The 5303-nt window shown below is 42.9% G+C and overlaps 1 pseudogene; it reads right to left on the bottom strand.

Moving 5' to 3' along the window:
• Positions 1-849: 849 nt before the first annotated feature.
• On the bottom strand, positions 850-3020 carry LOC122112035 (annotated as a pseudogene).
• Positions 3021-5303: the final 2283 nt, after the last annotated feature.

Raw genomic sequence — 5303 nt, 5'->3', positions numbered from 1 at the left:
TCCAGCTTTGTAAAAATAGTTTAAAATTACATTATGTATCTTCTAGGACTCAGTTTCTTTTCCCATCCGATTTTAAAACGTGTAATTCGAGCAAATGAAACTCAGCTGCCCAATTAATAATAATATTATACAAAAATAACATGCTCACTTCTGTGAAAATGCATTTCTCTACAATTCCTGAATGAATCCTAGTTATGCTAGCTCTGAGAATCAATGTTATCTTTAAGTATTAGATTTAGTTTTAGAAAATGTGTGTTTTTATCTTTTGCCTTCACGATTTATATATCCAGCAGCAGTCCTGCAATGAAGCTGTACCAGTTTAGGTTTTTATTCCAATTTCTCTCCCATACACTTCAACACATATGTTGTCCTTCTCATTTCATTTACTGTCGCTTATATGTCTATCCCACAGTGGCCTGTCACAGATGTTACTTGATATTATTTAGTAGGTCCTGAGGTCAGGCAACACAAGGCCTTCATTATGATAAAATTGAAGTAACTAATGGGAGTTCATAGAGACTTCTAGATTTGGTTTTACATCTTATGTAGAAATATTTAAGAAAACCAGGATGGGCTTAATGATCTGATTCAACTCTTCCCTCCCCACAATTCCTATTCATCAGAGACTCAGAAAGGGTTTGTATAACAAAGCATTACACACAAGACCCAGGTAAATTCAGAAAATAGTTTTTGTTTTGTAATTTGTCTACCCCCCTTCCAGCTTTTACAGAGCAATTAAAGCTCACTAGCCTGGGAGGAACCTCCATCGGCCAACTTTGGCCAGCAAAGAGTGTCAGAGAAATTAATACACTATCAGCAGAAATGAGGAGGGGCGATGCTGGAAAAGAATTAGGTCGAGGCCTCAATGGTGCATTCCGGGGCAAAATGCCCAGTCTCACCACAGCGGTAACAGCTGACTTCTAGTACTTTCTTGCAATTGATGGCCACATGTCCATGTTCCCCACACTTGTAACACTGCACCTTGTGGCAGTCTTTCTGCATATGGCCAGGTTGGCCACAACAATAGCACTTGAGGTCATCTGCCTGCTGGCAGTCTCGAGCCAGGTGGCCTAGTCTGCCGCAGTTGTAGCAGCTCTGCTGCCGCTCTCTCTTGGGCTCCTTGCAGTCCTTGGCGATGTGGCCGCCTGCGCCGCAGTTGTAGCAGGCGTCCTCCTCCAGATCACAGTCCCTGACAAGGTGTCCGGACTCCCCGCAGCGGTAGCAGAAGTCTACCAGGGATGCGGGATAAACCTGGAGCCCTCTGCCCCAGCCCTCGGTCCTCCTCGCCCCCGTCTCGCAGCAGTAGGGCAGTCCCTGGCCCAGTGGCCAGCTTGGCCACAACTGAAGCATTTGTTGTTGCTGGTCATGGCTGCGCTGACAACCTTGATTTCTGAGGGGCCGCAGAGGCGAAACTCGCACTTATGCCCAACTCCAGATGCGGGTCTGCACAGGGACCCCACGCTGCTGTGCACCGCTCTGTAATTTCGTTATGACTGCATAATCCAGTACGTGAGAGAAGACTCAGTAGACCAGGGTGTGTCTGTGTGAGTCTGTGTGTGTCTGTGTGTGTGCATAGGCATGTGCGTGTGCATGTGAGTAGCTCACATTTCCCTGATCCAGGCATCAGTTGGACATTTGGGCCTTTTCCATACCTGGCCTCCTTGTAAATAAATTGCAAATTGTGCCCCTCTCTGTGTAGTATCCTGATTTATATTTCTTTGCAACTCTGAATGGAAGGGTAGGTTTTTGTTTTTTTAACTTTTTGAGTAACTTCTACAGTGATTCCTACAGTGGTTGCATTACCTTCCATTCTCTCCAACAGCATATGAGGGTTCCCTTCCCTCTGCATCTTGTTCAGGATTTGTTATTTGTGGGGTTTTTTTTTGGGGGGGGGTTGGTTGTGAGGCCTGAACTCTGGGCCTGGGCACTCTCCCTCAGCTCTTCAGCTCAAGGCTAGCACTCTACCACTTGAGCCACAGTGCCACTTACGGCTTTTTTCTTTTTGCTTATGTGGTACTGAGGAATTGAACCCAGGGCAGCAGCGATGCAAGGCAAGTGCTCTACCAGTGAGCCACCTTCCCAGCCCCAATTTGTGTTTTTTTTTTTAATTTTATTTGTGAACATACTGTACAGAGGGGTTACAATTACATGGGCAGGATAATGCTTACATTTCTTACCAAGCATTGCAGCCTCCTCCTCTGTTTACCTTTCACATCCCTTCCCAGCCTCCCCCCCCCCAAATCCCAATCCTTCTCCTTCTCCCCTCCCCCCGCACCAACGTTGTAAAGCTCGTTTTGGACATGAGAACTTCCAATTTGTGTTTTTGATGACGGTCATTCTGAATGATTGGAATGAGCTAGAATCTCAATGTCATTTGGATTTGTGTTTTCTGTATGGTCTGAGATGTTGAGTATTTCTTTATTGATAAGTCATTAGTACATATTTTAAGAAGTATCTGCTCAAGTCATTGGGCAATTTATTAACTGATACTTTGAGAGGTCGATTTTTAAACTCCTCTATATATTCTCAATATTAGTCCCTTGGCACTGCTTCTGCAGCTTCTGCTTTTCTCCCTTTCTGTAGGTAGTCTTTTCAGCTGAGTGTTTATATCCTTTGCTATGCAGAAGGTTTTAGCTTGATGTAATACCATTTGTCAATCTTTGCCCCTATTTACTGAGCTACTGGAGTTCTATTCAGAAACTTTCTGTCTATACTAATAAATCCAGTGGGTTTTTTTTTTAATGTGAACAGCATAGCAGAAATGCTTGAGCTCTTAAGCTGAAGGAATACGCTCTGCCACTTGAGCCACAGAACAACTTCCAGTATTCTGAGTGGTTTATTGAAGAGTCTAACAGAGTTTCTTACCCGGGCTGGCTTTGAACTGCAATCTCAGCCTCCTGAGTAGCTAGGATTACAGGCATGAACAGCAGTCACCCCGCTAGTCTTTGATTTTTATATCCTGCTGTGTTGCCAAAGTTTTCATCAGCTTTAGGAACTTGGAAAACATCTTTAGGGTCCATTAGGGATGGGGTCATATTATATATAGAGAGAGATAATTGGGATAATTTTATTTCCTCCTCTACTATTTGAGTTTGTGTTAGTTCTATATCTTTCCTTATTGCTGTGGCTAGCAATCACAGTAATGTACTGAATAAGAGTTGAGATAGGGCTGGGAAGGTGTCTCAGTGGTAATGTGCTTGCCTTGTATGCATGAGGCCCTGGGTTCGATTCCTTAGTACCACATAAGCAGAAAAACCTGGAAGTGGCCTTGTGGCTCAAGTGGTAAAGAGCTGGCCTTGAGCTGAAGAGCTGAGGGACAGTGCCCAGGCCCAGAGTTCAGGCCCCTTGACCAACAACAAAAAAGAGTTGAGATAGTGGATACATTTACCTTTTCCCAGTTTGATAGGAAATGGTTTTGATTTTTTCCTTTTTAGCATGATGTTGACGGTAGGTGTATTCACCCTGCCCTTCTTATGTTAAGGTAAATTCTTTCTATTCTTAATTTCTTCAGAGATTTTAGTAAAAAAGTGATGTTGAATTTTGATAAAGGCCTTTTCTACATGAATTTAGATGATCACTTTTCTTTTGTTCCTTTTTTACATATTTTATGTTTGCTTATTAAGTAGGTATACAAGGAAGTTTCAATTCTGTAAGTCAGGTTATGTGTACAATGCATCTTGATCAGTGTCACCCATTCCATTGTCCTCCCCCATTTTCTCCTTCTCATTCCACCATCAAGTTATATAGTTCAGTTTTTACATACTATACATTGAATAGAACTACTGCATTGGTTCCCAGTAAATTGTTTCTTGATTGGTCATCAAAAGTTCCAGCAGTAAAGTTCTTGAAGTCTTTTTTTTTTGGGGCGGGGGGTCTGGTTGTAGGGCCTGAACACTGGGACTGGGCACTATCCTTCAACTCTTCAGCTCAAGGCTAGCGCTTTGGGTTTTTTCTTTTTGCTTATGTGGTGCTGAGGAATCGAACCCAGGGCCTCATGCATGCAAGGCAAGCGCTCTACCACTGAGTCACCTGCCTAGCCCCAAGTTCTTTCAGTCTTATTTTTCTTTTTCTCTGCTTCAATTGACCTAAATTGCCCATATTAACACTAGCCATCATAATTAGGAAAGTTAAAGGTGTGAAAACCCTTAAAAGTAGTAATTCTTAAGTGTGGGTTTCTGTAGTGGTGGCAGATTGCATCTCAAAGAGCTTTTAAGCCTACAGTTGTGCCCTTCATCACCTGCCTTGCCTCTGCTCAGACTCAAAGAGAAGATGAGTGACAGTAATTAATGTTCTCCAAGAATGTTCTAAACAGAATGTTCTGACAGCCATTCTGATCCCTCTTTTTCCCTGTTCTCTACCTTATTCTCTACTGCACATAAACGAGTGAACAAAAGAAAATCATATTCTTGGAGGTATGTTTTTATGACTGTAGCTGTTTTACTACTTTACCATTGGCTAGACCAGTATATGGCATATAAAACCAGGAGGTGATTATAACAGATCACCTGGGTCTTCTGGGCAATGTTCCAGGTTGTTTTATCCTGAGAGAGTGAAGAACAGTTTCCACTTCCTGGATATGGCTTCCTAGTTCCAAGATCTCTGGATTTTGTTCCATTTCTGAAGCAAGTTTTCTTTTTTTGGGGGGGGGGGGATCCGGTCGTGGGTGGGGCCTGATCTCTGGGCCTGGGCGCTGTCCCTCAGCTCTTCAGCTCAAGGCTAGCGCTCTACCACTTGAGCCACAGCGCCACTTCCGGCTTTTTTCTTTTTTCTTATGTGGTGCTGAGGAATCGAACCCAGGGCCTTGAGCATGCAAGGCAAGTGCTCTACCACTGAGCCACCTTCCCAGCCCTGGAGCAAGTTTTCTTGTCTGTAAGTTTCCTTTAAAATAAATAAGTTACACAAAATGCAAGGAGATACAACAAAGTAAACAGTTCTCAACACACATAGGACTTCCACACATCTTGTCATAACATTACTAAATGTCCCCATATTGTTGACCACACATATGGTATATATATATAATATAAATATATATTTATAATATATTATATATGTACATCTGAGGGAAATTAGGAGGAGGACACAGAATCGGAAAAACATACAACAGAGGGCCCATCAGCTGCACTGGACACTGATGAAAACAAACCAAGCAACTCACGGCAGCTATGGGAGGGAGGGAATGAGAGGGATAGAGGGAACAGCTAACACTAAGCAAAAGGAAGAAATGTACATACCACCTGATGTGGAGGAAATAGCTGTGTTGTCAAAGCTCATAGAATTCACAAACTTCATAAACCATAATA

Source organism: Dipodomys spectabilis, unplaced genomic scaffold (genome assembly GCF_019054845.1).
Source record: "Dipodomys spectabilis isolate Male_0828 unplaced genomic scaffold, ASM1905484v1 ptg000091l, whole genome shotgun sequence".
NCBI classification, from domain to species: domain Eukaryota; kingdom Metazoa; phylum Chordata; class Mammalia; order Rodentia; family Heteromyidae; genus Dipodomys; species Dipodomys spectabilis.
The sequence above is the reverse complement of the archived record's forward strand: the minus strand, read 5'-3'. Positions and strand labels throughout refer to the sequence as shown.